The 17,240-nt window shown below is 38.5% G+C and overlaps 2 pseudogenes; both read right to left on the minus strand.

Annotated features, from left to right (window-relative positions):
* Positions 1-872: 872 nt before the first annotated feature.
* LOC148689613 (uncharacterized) lies at positions 873-14,334 on the minus strand (annotated as a pseudogene).
* Positions 8,067-9,368, minus strand: LOC148689614 (uncharacterized; annotated as a pseudogene).
* Positions 14,335-17,240: the final 2,906 nt, after the last annotated feature.

Below are 17,240 nucleotides of genomic sequence, written 5' to 3' on the forward strand. Positions count from 1 at the left end.
TTCATTGAAGTAAAATGTAATTTTGCTTTAATGGGTAAGGAGTTGGGTCATCTTACCCGTTAGTTTTAACAGGTCGAGCTCATGTCGGGTCATATTACTCGTTCATTTTAACGGATATGACATGACAAGATCCATTAAGATATCGCATATGGCACCAAAACAACATCAACACAATAAATATGATATGGTCACTAAGTCGAAGATACTTAATTTTTAAATACAGCACCGCAGTCTTTCTTATTTCTATATATTTTTCTCAAACAGCAACGTTTATGCATGTGGAATACTGCAAAAATGTTAAGTTTATGATTTTATCATGGAACAAGCTCCACTAAATAATTTCTTCTTTTTATTTTCTATTCTTTTTTTTAGGAAAACCAAAACAACTTAATAAATCAAAAAATAAAATAAAACATGAGTGGCTTTGTACACACCTAAGTTTTAACTTTGGACACCAAACAACTTAAGAAATCAAATAAAATAAAACATGAGTGGTTTTGTATACACCTAAGTTTTAACTTTGGACAGCCTTGTTTCTCTAAACAGCCAAAAGAATAAAATAATTTAATAAACTTCCAAGAATACCCTTCTTTTACCTTTTATGAATTTATTTTTCTCTCAACACCTATATTTTTATAAGTATAGTTGAAGATACCTAATCTAGTACAGAAGATCTTGAACTTAGTAGTGAACTGCATAACCACCCTAGGCTGAGAGTGTTTCTTCCTCGGCCAGAGTCGCTCAGTGCAAAAGTCCATATCGCATTTTGTCACCATATCAGCACATCTATTCTACTCACCCGACCGAGCTTGAGATTAACTCTTTGATTTAGTCTTATTTGATTAACTCTTTGAGTTCCACTGTATGTTATGATATGATATACGAATATATGCACATAAAGCACAATGTCAAGAAGCCCGAACAAACCGAATAGGCTGAACTGGTCAGGCAAAACAAGAACAAAAAGCCTGACCTGAATACGAAACATACAAGTTAAATGCTACTTACGGTGTATACTAGGTGGGCAGGCATAACAACACTGCAAACGCTCTCTCAACGTGACATGAGTTCAGCAAGAGAACTCTGTTGTGCTGTTTTCAACATCTAACATCCTAGTCACACCCATGGGCCCCAACGGTGAGGTTTCAATTATATTGAATGAGAAGGATGAGATTCCCTCTTCAGTCCTCTATGTATGAGACTGCAAAGTCCTTAATCCTTTCCTTAATGTGCTACAGGAACACGCGCAAATATTCACAACACTCGTACAAAAAATTAAAAGGAGAAATTAGGTTCTCATCCTTCCTTTTGCTACTCCATTGATTAAAATCCTATTTCTTTTCAATTTTTGATCAAGGTTATTGGGTATTAATAACATCTTTAATTATTTTAATAATAAAATATTTTTTTATTTCTAAATATATTCATTTAATGTTAAAAATGTTACAATTAGTATATTTATATTTATGACTAAATATTTTATCATATATTTTTAGTTTTAGTTTGTATCCATTTTTAATTTGTAATTCTTTTTTAACTTGTGCCAATTTTCTTTGAAGTTTTAATTTGTAACCATATATTAATTTCTTTTTGTGCCCATATTTTTTAAAGTTTATTTGTATTTGTACCCATATATATTTTTTTATTTGTACTTTTTATTTTGCTAAATGTACCCATGCTAATTATATGTACCCATTCATGTAAAACTTTTTAATCTTAAAATGTACTCATTCTTAAATATACCAATTTCTTATATGTAAAATGTACCCCTTTTATATATATAATCTATTTAATTTTTTTGTAATCCATTTTTAAACTTATATGGGTACAATTTTTTTTGCTTTGATTTTAAAATTTATCCATGTCAAGTTTAATCGAAGAAATTTACTAATGTTATTAAGCCTAATATCTTTTTTTACAATTTACAATTTCTATGAGAAACTCCAACTACGACGAGGAAAGAGTTAATCACCTTCACTCTTCATGAAGTACCACAAATATTCTTTTCAGCCTCTTATGTTTCTGCAAGCGACAATATTATTTGAGTCAAACCGAAAAGCTCAACAAGATAATATTAGTTATTAGTGAAATAAAAATTAAACCACAAGTGTTAAGTTTAAAGTTATCAGTAACAAAATCAAGAAAAATGATTCTGAAACACTTTATGCATTGTAAATACTCTTGAAACAAAAAACAGAAAGAAAAATAACATAAGTATCTAAATACTTTTTTTAAAACAATAGTTACCAACACCACATCACTAGCAACACAATGTTAGCTATTTATATGATCATAGTATTTGTCTCAAATATTTCCTTATTCATCAAATACAGGATTGATCCAAACACATGCACTACTGAGCTTATGGGGTGAGCTGGGTAGACCAAACTTCAAAACTTAAAAGATGCGTTCATCTAAAAAGCTTCACTGTTATATCTATTCAAGCCAAATTGGAAGACATGCAAACAACACTGGGCTAAGGGAATCATGAAAACAAAAGTAAGTACAACTTAAATTGAATAATCAAAATATTACATCTGACCAAGAAAACAGTGAGGCAATGTCTCGCTGAAAAACTTCATAGTTCAATCGTCTACAGACTCTATAGAATATCAAGAACAGAGCATACCGTTCCACATCGACAATATGATTCCTTCAGCTGCCCCAAGATGTTATAAAATTTCTCCGTGCCTTGAATAGCATAATCAAGGTCCTTTCCTAGCTTTTCAAACTCATTCCTACATTTAGAAGGAATAATTGTTTTGAGACACAATTTTGGATGAAATCAACACAAACCAATTAATCAAACAAGTATTAAAAAAAGAATCAGCATTGCCTTTAAAAGAAGTGAAAGGAATCTTCAAACTATCTGTAACTCTCTAGGGCTTTGTTCAACGAGCAAAAGCTATCATACTTATCACGATATTCTTGCACATACTCTTTGTACCTAAGATAAGAAAAGGAAAAAGTATAATGTAATTCAGATGTCAAAAACCAGGATTAAATACAACAAGGCCAAAGCCTGGTCAGATGGTTTTCACTATTGTAAAAGCTTGAATAGGTTCACTTACTGATAGAAATCTTTTATTGGTCCCTTAAGCTCGGGCTCATTCTTCTCATACTTAGAATAGCAACAACTATTCTCATCTGAAGAAGAATCCCTCTTTTTTCTATCAGTGTCATTGCCGTCTGCCACCATTGATTTCTCATAAGAAGCATGGAATAGGATTATGATTTTCGATATATTTCATTCAACAAGGAGGTTTACAGCTTTATACAATGATACAATCAATAGGATCCTAAACTATCGCCTATAAACAAGGCTTGATCAGAAACTAAACAAGGAAGTAAATAACTACAATATCAATTTACAATATTGACTAATTAATAGAGATATCTTCCTTAAAACTCCCCCTCAAGTTGGAGTGTATGTTAATGACACCCAACTTGCTAAGTAAGACTTCAAACTGCATTGAACTCAACGGCTTGGTGAATATATCAGCTGGTTGATCACTTGTCCTTATGTAAGCTGTGCGTATTATTCCTTCTTGAATCTTTTCTCGTACTAGGTGACAATCAATCTCTATATGCTTCATTCGTTCATGAAAAACAGGATTTGAAGCGATGTGTAATGCCGCTTGATTATCACAAAATAACGTGACTGGTCGTGGATGATTCACCCTTAGATCCTTCAAAGTATTCTTCAGCCATATGATTTCACAGCATGTGGTGGCCATCATACGGTATTCAGCCTCTGCACTAGAACGGGATATAGTTGTTTGTTTCTTAGTTTTCCAAGAAATGGGTGCTTGACCAAGCAAAATACAGTACCCCGTTATTGACCTTCTAGTATCTCTACATCTAGCCCAATCAACATCACAAAATGCTTTGCAATAAACCCGTGGAAGGAAGAAAAATTCCTTGTCCAGGTGCTTGTTTAATGTACTTGAGGACCTTGTGTGTAGCCTCAAGATGTGGTTGCCGAGGTTTGTCCATGAACTGACTTAGCATGTGAACAGCATAAGCCAAGTCAGGCCTTGTTATGGTCAAGTATATCAACCTCCCCACAAGCTGTCTATATGATGAAGGATCATTCAACACTTTTCCTTCCATTTGTGTGAGAGACAAATTTTGATCCACAGGAAACCATGAAGGCTTAACTCCTAGAAACCCAGCATCATCCAATATTTCTAGTGCATATTTTGGTTGACATAGAGTAATTCCACGCTTTGAACGTGCAACCTCTATTCCCAAGAAATATTTGAGTTGCCCCAAGTCTTTCAGCTTGAAACGTTGAGAGAGAAACTGCTTGGTTTCTTCAATTTCATGCAGATTATTCCCTGCTAATAAAGCAATGAAGTTACCATGACGACTTCGGACAAATAGTGAATAGTCGGACCATGATTGATGAAATCTAGCGGCCTTGAGAGCATTGGATAACTCAATGAACCATTGCCTCAAAGCTTGCTTTAAACCGTAGAGAGATTTATTTAACTTGCAGACTCGAGTCTCCCCCTTTCGTCCAAAACCAGGAGGCAAGGTCATGTAGATATCCTCGTCGAGATCACCATTTAAGAAGGCATTGTTCACATCCAGTTGATGGAGGTGCCAACCTTGTATAGCGGTAACACTAAGAAGCATGCGAACTGTGGTTAACTTAGCCACCGGGGCAAAGGTTTCACGGTAATCAACACCTTCAATTTGACTGTAACCTTTGGCAACGAGGCGTGCCTTGTACCGTTCGATACTGCCATCAGGTTTAAGCTTAATCTTGTAAACCCATTTACATCCAATGAGACGTTTATGCAGCGGCAAAGGCACGAGTGTCCAGGTATGATTGGCTTGAAGAGCAGCAATTTCATGTTGCATGGCATCGCGCCAGTTTGGATCTCGGACTGTAATAACCCTTACCCAAATAATCTACAATTTTATTGGGCCAACCCAGCCCCTTTTTGTGTTAACTTAAGGCCCAAGGTTAGGTCCAATGACCCGCCCTATCCTCTTCCTTCCTCATTTTCTGAAAAACTTAGTTTTCTCTCTCTCTCTCTCTAACTCTCAGAAGCTTCCACTCTCCCCAGAGCTCTGAGAGCTCTCGTTCCCTTTCCTTTTCGATATCTAAACAAATCCAACAAACTAACCACATATCTAGAATCCTTACGGCTTGTGGAACTCAATTATAAACCTGCATGTGTCATTAGAATACCTCTGTGCATTCTGCCATTGAAGCCGAGAGCTTCAACTCTCTAAAACTCGAACACAGGTGAGGTTCATCCTTACTTTTTCTTTTAAATTTTTGGGTTTGCATGTTGGGTTTATAACTTCGTGTGAAAACTAAAGTTTGAACTTGTGGTTTTTCTATGTTCTAAACCCCAGAACCCGACAAGAAATTCCGTCAAAGCTCGTACACGAACTCGGCCAATCTTGACCCCATTTGATCCTATTTGTGGTAAAATCTTGTTTCCCTTCTCCCTTAACATCATTTTTATGATTTTAACTCCTTGTTTTTACTTAGTTTTAGGTCCAATCGGAATCGGGACAAATCCCGATCACAATTTTCTGGCGTTCTTCTCCGATCAGCATGCAGGCCTTCAGGCCGTTTAGGACACCCACGGGCTTTGGGCTCGTAGACCAAACCCAGCCCATTCTATTTCTTTTTAATTGATTTTTTTGTTATTTATTTCAATGACCCAAAGGGTCTTGGGCCGTTTTTATTTAGAAAATGCTTAAAGCCCGGCCCCGTGTGTGAGGCCTTTGGGCTGTGCAGTGCATGAGTATGTGCGTGTGTATGTGGACTGTGTGTGTGTGCATGCCGTGCATGCGTATACATGCTGTGCACGTGTGTCCGTGTGAGTGTGTGTGTGTGTGTGTGTGTGTGTAAGCATGTGTGAGTATGTGTGGTGCACGTGCGTGTGTGTGTGTGTTGTGTCGTGCGTGTGTGTGTGTTGGTTTGGGCTTAAGCTCAAACCACCCCTTTTCACCCTACCCTTTTTAACCAAAAACCTTAGGACCCGAAAACCCAAAATCTCTCCTAAGCCAATTTCGATGTTCCAAATCCGTTTTTGGTGTCCATTTCCTAGAATTCTACCATTTGGGCATAGTTTGATAAATTGTACATTTTTGTGCTTAGGTGAACTTGCTAGTGGGGATTTCCTTAATCCTTTTCCGCACAACTTTGCTGCTATGGAGTATCTGTGAGTGGACCCCTTCTAAAATTACATGATTTCATAGTTTAATTGCATAAATGAAAAGCATGCCTTACGAGTTTATGGATTGATTTTATGTTAAGCATGTTTATTGAATGTTGATTATCGTCTCGTTATTTTGTAAGGAATTAATTGTTGGCCTATATTGAGCTATATTTTAATATATCGTATTTTCCATAAAAACCATGAACTGGTAGACTATCTGATGGATGATGATAGGATGCTAGAACATGTTTTAGAAACCCCTCTTTATAGTATAGATGATGGATGACTTTATACTATGAGGTGGTTATTTATGAGAGGCGTAACTATTTGTGCGTACCTAGTGGACATTATTCTGCCTGGGACGAGGATCTGGTGTTGGCAGTTAGGCCGAGAGAAATAATCCCTAGCTACGGGCTGAGGGACACAGAGCAGGCATTGGGCCGGGAGTTGGTAATCTCTGGCTACGGGCGCAGAGACCACGGTGCTAGCATAGGGCCAGGAGTTATATTTATTCAGTGATCTTACTAGCAGCACACCGCGCTTACGAGACGATCTGTGAGACGATTGATATTTTGATTTCTGCGATATGTCTTTTGAGATGTTTATGGCATGGTAGGGTTTTCAGTAAACCTATCACTTATTATGCTAGTAGTTTCTTTATATAAACTGTGGGGGTTAGTATCTTGATAACTATTTTATTATTATTGTATATATGAACCTGGTCCACTCACCTTTGTTTTGCACCCCCATTCAGGTCTTAGAAACGAGGACTACGACACAACGTATGAGGCATTTCCCTACCAGTAACGGCCTATCATTCACTTGTGTGATATCTTGTAATGATCTTTTCTTTATGATCTTGTTTTAGAGTGTATTCTGTGCACTCTAGCTATTTTCTTAAACTCTGTTTAATTCACTTAATTTCCCATATGATTATTTATTCATGTATATTTCCTCCTAATCATTACTCTTGTATTCAATAAATGGCTTTCATCACCCTCGGGGGTCGGCTAGCACATGCCTATCCGGGTATTTGGGGAATATCGGGGTCGGGACGTGTCACAGACAGCCTGCAAAAAGCTTGTTGGTTCTTGGAGAGGGTGAGATTAGTGGTATAAGCTTTATGGTGAGGTGAGAGATGATCATAGGATAAATAAATGGATAGAGGATGGGAAGTACCTGACAAGGACTGGACCACTTTCGTAGAAGATGTGGGAGCAAGCCTGGACGGGAGAGAGACCTCAACATGAAAGTCCTACAAAAAGGTAGAAGGTTTGGTAGGTCGTGTTCCACGGCGGGGTGGAGTTGGTGAGGCTGGTTGTGGTGTGGATGGAGAAGGTAGGGTTAGGGTTGGAATGGCTGGGGATGGGGAAGACACAAGGATATCTGAAGGTGGGGAAGGTAGGGAAGGTAAGGGTGGGTTGTCGCTTCAAATCATTTTAACCTTGGTGGTGAATTGGGTTTCGACCAAATGGACAAATTGTACAAGGAGGTGTTGTGTGTTAGATTTGTGTTTCATCAAATAAATCCATGTGCTCCTGGTGTAATCATCAACAATAGTGAGAAAGTATTTTGTAACAGAAAATAGAAGGAACATGATAAGCGCCCCCCACCCCCCCAAAAGATATCAACATGTATCAATTCAAAACATGATTTAGTGGATATGGAACTCAATGAAAATGGTGTTCTTGTTTGCTTGGCTAATGGACAAATGACACATTTATTAGAATCGTAATATTTGTGTTGGAAAAAAGGAAATAACATGGAAACAGTTTGTGATGGATGTCCTAGGCGTTGATGCCAAAGATGATGGTTGGATGTTTGAATGGTGTTGCATGTTCCTTTCTTTGGTGGATTGAGATAGTATAGTCCTCCCGTTCAATTCCCATCCCAATCATCTTCCCTGAGCGTAGGTCCTGTATAACACAAAATTGTTTTAGGAAGATGGTAATATAGAGGGAATCATGTGCAAGCTTGCTAATGGATATCAAATTTAATTTTAAAAATGGGACACACAAAACATTATCAAGCACAAGGTTGGGAGAGAAGACAACTTGTCCAATGTGGGTGACCATGGCAAGAGAACCAGTGGGTAGTTCAACATTATGGTTTGTAACAGGTCTTGACGTCGTGAGACAATGAGGGTTGCAAACAATGTGGTCCGTTGCACCACTATCCAAGATCCAAATATTTTTTATGCCATTATGCATGAAGGAAAAAGCTTTACCTGAAAGTTCTTCATTATTCGAGGAATTACCAACTTGATTTGCAAAGGAGGATCTGTTTTTGTTCAACATTGCGAGTATCTACTTGCAATCTTCCTGGGAAAAAGGGAAGTTTCGCATCCCATCATTTTTGTCGTGCATGGCAACTTGGTTGCCCTTGGAAGTGGATGAGTGGCCTTGTTTAGTTTCAGCAGCCGCTTTGCGTTTGCGGCAATATTCGAAGGAATGACCTTTCCACCCACAAAAGGTGCACTTGAGATGAGCACGGCAATTTTTGGTGCTATGATTTGTCTTGTTACATTTTCCACAGCAAAGACCACCATCCTTTGGTTTAGTTTCTCGGCCACCATTCTTCACAGCAAAAGCTGTCGCTTCAGGTTGGGAAGCATACTTTCCACTTGAGACTTCTGCATGTCTCTCATGGCGAAGGACAAGAGAGTAGGCCTTGTTCACTGTAGGTAAAGGCTCAATAAGGAGGGTATTACTACGAACAGTGGAATAAGAATCATTTAAACCCATGAGAAATTTCATTGTTTTCTGGGTTTCAACATAAGAGATGATTTCCTTCTTCGTATCACAACTACATGCAGGAATAGAACATAGCACGTCATGTTCGTCCCACAAGCTTTTTAATTTGGTGAAATATGAACTCACTGTCATGTTACCTTGCACATGGTCATGAATCTCGTTTTCTATGTGAAACAATTGAACAATATTCACATGAGAAAACCTTTCTTGCAAATCAAGCCACATCTGCCTTGCATCCTTGCAGTTGATGACGCTACCTGAGATTTCTTTTGACATGGATCCTAAGAGCCACGTCTTAGCCAGATTATTGCATCGATTCCATTGCTGCAATTCTTCATGTTCATCTTCACTTGGCTTCTTGACTGTCCCATCAACAAGCCCTAATTTGTTCTTGACCGTTAAGGCCATGGTCATGGATTGAACCCATGTACTATAATTGTCTTCCACTAATGGCTGCGGCACAAGGACTGCACCAGGTTGGTCCGAATGGTGGAGATAAAGTGGATGATTAGGACTCTCCCACTTTGGATGTGAAGTCATGCCTAAGGAGGTTGACTTCGTGTTTGCGTTGTCACCCATGGCTATGTTTTGCTAGGGTTGTTTTGGTGTCTGTGTGTTTGCTTTTTATTTTCCCAGATATCAATCGCTCTGGTACCATCATAAGAAGCATAGAATAGGATTATGATTTTCGATATATTTCATTCAACAACTAGGTTTACAGCTTTATACAATGATACAGTCAATAGGATCCTAAACTATCAACTATAAACAGGGCTTGATCAGAAACTAAACAAGGAAGTAAATAACTACAATATCAATTTACAATATTGACTAATTAATAGAGATATCTTCCTTAACAATTTCTTTCGTACATCAGTCGAATCCACCATTATATTGGATGCACGTCTTTTACTTTCTTGTATGGGGTGGCAAACTAGCCCTCATTTTGAGTCATGCTGCTGAGAAGCACTTGGTCTTGCTTTCTTATTGCTTTCTCCATGTTCAACCACACCAATTGCTTGTCTGCCTCCAGCTTCATTCTGTCTAGATTTAGAACTAAGACCCACCGTTTTGCTAAACGGACGCCCAACATCAGGATGATCTACTCGTGATGGGTGTTGCCACTCAGACTGCACACCTCTGTGTTGAGAGCTTGTTAAATCCTCAATGATATCTCTGTACTTCTTCTTTTTATTCAAGCCTTCCTGATTACTTGGAAACTTAGAGTTTAAATCTGGCGAGGATGGCCTACCCGAATCAAAATTTGCCTTTCCTGCACGTTTCACTTTACTGAATTCAGAAACCCTGTTTTCTGAAGTGCTCATTTTGTTATCTGACTGCTTCAAAGAACTTTTTCTCTCAAATTGCTTATTAACTGTCGTTTCCTCAGGCAAGGGCTCACGAAGCTCATCCAAGTCTGAAAACTCTCTTTGGAGTTTACTGCCTCTGCCAATAACGACAGTGGATGCGGCTGCACCATTTCTGCTGTTACCATTTGGTGAAGGACCCAATAACAGGCTGGAAACTTGTGCACTTCCCTTGATCTTTCCAGCCATATCACCGTCTTTCTGATAGTGGGGATCCAAGGGCACTGACTGTTTGCCTCGGGTACCACCTTCCTTAGAATTTCTTGGAACCTTTCTCTCATTAGCATAACCATCCTCATTTTGAGTATCTCTATGAAATTTATCTTTTTCCAAGAGGAAACCGTCATGCATTTGAGAGCTCCTTTCAGAGTACTTCCCGCCATGCCCTAAACTCTCGGCATATCTATCTGGTCTTTCTGCTGAATCAGGAACATTTGTCTGTAAATTATGATCAAAAGGCTTCCGACTTGATTGTTTAAACTCTGAAGTATATCTGCCAGAAAATGCTTGGTTGCATGCCTTTAGTGATCCAGATTCAATATTCCCATCCCTACCATCTCTATCCATCGTTTGAGAGACAGGGTCCTTCTCAGAACCTTCAACAAGTCTATCACGAGACAAATTGTGAGAAGCCTCTCGGAGATGGACACCCTTACCAGCAGAAACAGAAGGTTGCAGTGATATTTCTGTTTGTAATCTTTTTTGTGTTCAGATTTCTCATCAGTACCTTTTGATATCCTCTCAGAACTATCAGATTGCTCATAGCTGAAGTCATCCTTGGCTGTACTCTCCCCTCCATACACAAGGTCTACCAAACTTTGGCGGCCTTGCAGCTCACCATGCTCAGGTGAAAAGGGTTTTATTTCTTCTAGAGGTTCACTTTTATTACGATTAGAGTCATTAACTACAGCCAATTCAGCAACCTGATCAGCATGAAGCAACTGTTTTTCAATCTCAACTGCTTCAACTTCATGATCATCTTGCTTCTCATCAATCCCACTCTGCGCATGCTTGCCATCAGGAGTTCTCCATGGGCAAAGTAGAAAACCCTGGTTCAGAGCCTTGCAATTTATGCTTCAGTTCTTAGTCATCGTCACTTGCCATAAAATCCACATCCTCATCAAAACCTTCCTTGCTATTGATGCACACTTTCACCATCACTACTACTCCCACTCCCATTTCGTGCTGGACTTTTGCTTCTGCTATGACTTCCACTGTCACTTCCAGTATCGCTGCTGTCACTATCACTGTCACTGGCACTCCCAGTATCGCTAGAGCTTCCTACTCGTGCTTCATTATAGTCGGAGCCCCTTTTTTCACCAAAAAAATCAGGGGAATGCTGTTGACTATCAATTTTAACCAATGCACTTGAATCCTGACCGACTGTAGCATTCAATCATTCGTGAACCTGCTCGTCCAACTTATTAGGAGAAACTTTCTCCGCAAAGCGTGGTGCAGGCAATTGATCACGGTTACCATCAGGAGCAGGTTTCTGGCGAAGTTTCTCCTCGGGAGAACTGAAAATAAAAAAATGCACATTATGACAGACAGAGACCGACAAGAGTGATCAAAATATAATACACCGTGATATACTTGCATCAATATATATAGTAGAAAACCCTTGCTTGATCCACTGTTAATCAGTTTTTATAAAAGCAGATACAAGTACAACCACATTAGACTATAAATAAAAACCATAGTCCGAGGATCTTTATTGGTAAAGGTTCAGCCATCAAAGTAAATGACAAAAATGTACTTTTGAGATTCGAAATTATCCTAGGTAAAGGAGTTTGGGATCAGAATATGTCGAACAAATTGTACAAAATATGAAGGCACTAAAAATCTTTAAATAGGGAAATAGAGATGGCATAAGGATATAAAATTCAAAACACTCAACTACAACTTCCAGATTAAGAATTGAAAACCATTCAGATACAAAAACTTCATAAAACTTAGATATACAAATCAGAATGATTGGAGTTAGCATGCAACAGGATATAAATAAATTCTGTGTGATAAATCAAGGAGATAACTCGTAAAGCATCTCTAGTGATATTATGCATGCTCAAAGAGAATTTGAACAGCCTAAAGGATGCCCATTGTCCTATATTTCTACAAATTACTTTAATACTATTGTGTATCAGGAATATATTTATTCCTTCTACATTTCTTAGATATTTTGGCTTATTATTGTGTCAAGTCATCTATTTCCTGAGGACCAAGATTCCGTACTAGCTAAAAGACAGAGTAACAGGAAAACAAGTTTGCCACCAATTGACTTGATCATGCAGAATAAGCCTTTGGACAAAAAAGTAGATTACCATCCACTTTCTGACACAGGTTTTTTTTGAGCTTTCTAACTCCACCCCTGATTTCAAAACGTATCTCCCTGGAGCTTGATAATTAGCAATCTGATGTCAAAATTGAATGAGAAGATATAATATCACTTAATGTTATTAGAATAATAGCATCCAGGATTTCTAGCACTTACCTTCTTAATAGTGGGCTCATATTTCTTTATAGAGTTGGGATATGAATCTGCAATAGCTTTCTCAAAATCCTATTAAAAAAGCAAGATTGAGAGAGATAAGTGGCAGAAGTAGAAACCAAGACACTGTATGATTTTATAACAGGGTTGGATTCTTTAGAATTCCAAATGCACTATCACAATATCCAAAGTTATTTGATCGTTCCCCTCACCATTTCTATTTAATATAATTTAGCTTGGAGAAAAAGTTTTAAATTCTCTCTCTCCTAGCTGCACTCTTACACCCTCCTAACAACTCGCATTCATTCTTTTCCACTCATCTTGTGTGAATTGGTGGGATGTTTTAAAAGGCTCGCCTCAGGGCACGCCTAGGCTTCCTCTGACTGCTGTTTAACATGGTTCTTAGTTGACTCATCTAAGATCCGATGCACATTAACTTTGCACCACGCAAATCCTGATCCAACTAGCAAACCATTTCCACCTTCACCACTTTCACGCTCTTCATAAATGTCACAGAGGTCACCAACGTCCTGGTCCCATGTAAATGTAAATTCCTTCCCACCCAGATCAATAACCTGAAGCAATATTGGACCATTCAAAGCAATGCTAACATTAAGATTAATCTCTGCATCTAGATTAACTAGTATTAACAAAATTTCCAAATATTCCAATGGAGGGACTTAAAAAAACTCAAATTTTATTATCTGGGCAGGTAAACTATAGGAAAAACTCCGAAATCATCAACCTTGCCAAAAGAATAACTTAAGAAACCAAATTAGTGTACAAAGTAAAAATTCTGCATAAGAGTAACAAATTGCCCCAAAGGGAACAAAATTTCAACTATAAAAGCAACACCAAACCGAAAGTACAATTTCCACAAGAGAGCTCAAAGTTCCCAAGAAAAAATAAAAATTAAAAACAAACGACAATACTCCCAAGTGAAAAAAAATACCCCTCAAAATTAAGACAAATGTACAGAACCTAGTGAAAAATTGAAGAAAATAAGCAATGTCCAAAATTTCTTCTCTACGACACTTCACAAAGCAACAAGAATAAAACAACGACACCATGCCGAAAACCTTGAGCAATGCACAGTTGAAGCACAACCCAGAGACGCACACAAGCAAATCACAAACACTACGAAATCCAAAACCCAACAAAATTAGCAAAATTTAAGCAATCCCCAGTTCAAATACCCCCAAGAAACTCACATTGCCGGGGAGTTATTAGGCGCTGGACCGAACTTGATGCGGGGCGCACCACCTTGGTCTTCGACGCGCTTGATCTCTTCCACCAAGCCCGGCGCCATACGAATGATCGCAGAGAAACCAAGTGGGTTACGCCCGGCGACTAAACTGAACTGCTCTTCCACTGCCGGCGGGGCGGCGGCTGCTGACGTGTTGGAGCCTGAGTTGCGGCCCCTGGGATTGGAGCCTCCCAGGGAGAGGCGGAGGGATGGAGGCTCGGCCAAGCTTGGCGCTTCCGGCTCCGCGGCCTGAGCCGCCGCCGCCAACTCGGCCGGACTTGGATGAGTACATTGGCGAGAGGTTTAGGGCGAAACGAAATTGGTGTCGAATTGGAATTTGGAATTGGCGTCGAATTGGGATTCTTGTGAATTTCCTTGAGTCTCAAACAGAGCGCGCCAAGGGGAAAAAAAATTAAATTAAATTGAGTAACATGTTCCTTTGATCCCGTGTTTATGAGCCAACGTCGTCGTTTAGTTATAGGGCTTAAGAATTGAATTTCTTATTTCGAATGAGAAAAACGAACCTGAAGCGAGTTTACTATTATGTGCAGAAAAAATTGCATATAGCAACGTTATTGGACAAAAAAAACTACATAGCGATGAATTGGTTTCATATAATTATTCTTACTTAGAAGAGGCTAAGGTACGAATACTCTGAATTGATATCATACCAAACCGAAACCATTTGGTGTAGGGGTGACCGGGTCTTGAAAATTACAATATCAAACTATCTCGCACCGGTCAAAATTTTCAATACCAACACCGGTTCCAACAGCATATGATCTATCTTGTAAATGTTTTTTTCCAACACACAAATTAGGGGTGGGGATCAAACTGACCAAAACCAAACTTAATCAATTAATTTTGGTTTGGATTGATTTTGACCAATAAAAATGTCAAATAATTCAAAAATTGAACCGATTTCTTTTTATTTGGGTTTGATTTTTATACTTTTAAAACCAACTAAAACCACACTGAACTGACTATATATTTTTATATAAATTGCATTAATCACATTTAAAGTAATTTCTGATATCCAAATGGTGTGACATAATTATTGCAAGTGCAAGAGCATCTCTAACGAACTCTCTCTAAATGAATTTCTAGCTAAACTTTAGAGAGGATTTTGAAAAAGAAAAAAAAAAAACATCTCTAATCACACCCTCTAGTCACGTCTTCAGATAGGGATTTTCCAGATATCATAAATCAAGCTTCTAGCATTGATTACTAATATTTTAAACAAAAACTCTATTCGTGTTGGTAGTAGTAATTTTAAATACGTAATTTCGCCAAAGTAGAACAATATAACAATGTAAACAAAGATTTTGGTAAGATTAGTTGCACAACCATCTGAAATCAGTAAAAGAAGTTGTGTGGAGTCAGCGATGGAGTACAAGAGGGCCAAAGTTGGATGTGAGACCCTTGACGTCACCGTCGGACTTGAGCTTACTCAGAGCTAAACCAACCACATTGCTCCACGTAGCCCAAACTCATCAATCTCGCAATAAACAGAAGGGAGCACAAGTCCTTGGAATGGTCAGTGCCCCAGGGAATCCACCCTCTCCATTTTCTGACACGAGTGCCTCGCACGTGTGATATTCTGTTATGAATTCAATCATCTCCCGCTCTCTCTCTCTCTCTCTAAAACCATTTCAGACTCTGGAACTTCTGCTTCGCGCTCTCTCTCTCAAAGAAATGTCCAAGAGGGCCAGAGTTGGAGTTGGAGTTGAAGCTTCAGGAGCATGCAACAAATCAGGTAATTTATCTCACCTCTGAAACCTTATAAACTGTTGATTTTTCGAATTGAAAGAAAACCGATTACTGCTCTGAAATCGTTCGCGCTCTCTCTCTCAAAGAAATGTCCAAGAGGGCCAGAGTTGGAGTTGGAGTTGAAGCTTCAGGAGCATGCAACAAATCAGGTAATTTATCTCACCTCTGAAACCTTATAAACTGTTGATTTTTCGAATTGAAAGAAAACCGATTACTGCTCTGAAATCGTTCGCGCTCTCTCTCTCAAAGAAATGTCCAAGAGGGCCAGAGTTGGAGTTGGAGTTGAAGCTTCAGGAGCATGCAACAAATCAGGTAATTTATCTCACCTCTGAAACCTTATAAACTGTTGATTTTCCGAATTGAAAGAAAACTGATTACTGCTCTGAAATCGTTCTTTCTCTTTTCATTTTTTTTCTTTTTTTCGGTAATCCTCTGTGAAATTGTTCTTTCTTTTTTTTGGTAATCCTCTGTGAAATTTTTCTTGATTTAGGTAATATACAGTTGGTACGCACATGCATTTGATGTTTGGTTTGTGAGATTCGATAGAAAATGAACTGTGATTGAATTGCCTGATTTCTTGGAAATTTAGTAATTAGTGGTCTGTTTGGCTGCCGAGAAAATGGAGCTAAAGAAATCGATCACTAATTTATACACATTTGATAAAACGAGCTTGAATGAATTGAATAATTAAGTTCTTGGTAATTCAGCTGTAACCAGAGAATCTTTTGTGCTCTGTTTGGCTGCCGAGAAAAGGGAGCGAAACAAAAATGTTTACTGCTATATTAAGTTGTTCTTTTCCTAGGTAATATACACATTTGATAAAACGAGCTATGAATGAACTGCGTGATTAATTTCTTGGAAATTGATCGGTAATCAGAGAATCTTTTGTTCTCTGTTTGGCTGTTGAGAAAATGGAGGGAAAGAAAATGAATGCAGTGAGTCAAGTTAGTGAGATTAGGTTTGGATGGAATTGGATTGAGCTTCGGCTCTTTTGCAGTAACTTTGAAGACTGAGAAAGTTATGAAAGTTTTGGATTTTTTTTCTTTTTTCCATTTGTTCATTCGAATGCCAAGTAACGCTGAACTGATTAAAATTTCAATCTGTGAGCTAGTTAACATGCCTACAAACTTTGTCCGAGATCTGCATGCGTTTCTCAACGGAAACCCAAGAGGCGTGACCTGGGCGGTTAATGGAAATGGATTCCATCTGGACATATCCAAGGTTTCGCTAGATGTGTTTCAAGGGCCTCTCCAGCGTTCGATTGCAGGCTTTCAGAGCGAACTGATGAGATGGGTAAACTTGAGTTTTCCTTTTTGTTTTAAGTTGTTGAATATTGCCACTGTGTTCAACTGAGAGGAAACTGAAAGTTTAGCTTTCTAACTTTTCAGGGTATTGGGGCGCAAAGCATTCATTACAGGCACAGGGATG

Source organism: Pyrus communis, chromosome 17, assembly GCF_041283825.1.
Source record: "Pyrus communis isolate YQ-2024b chromosome 17, ASM4128382v1, whole genome shotgun sequence".
NCBI classification, from domain to species: Eukaryota; Viridiplantae; Streptophyta; class Magnoliopsida; order Rosales; family Rosaceae; genus Pyrus; species Pyrus communis.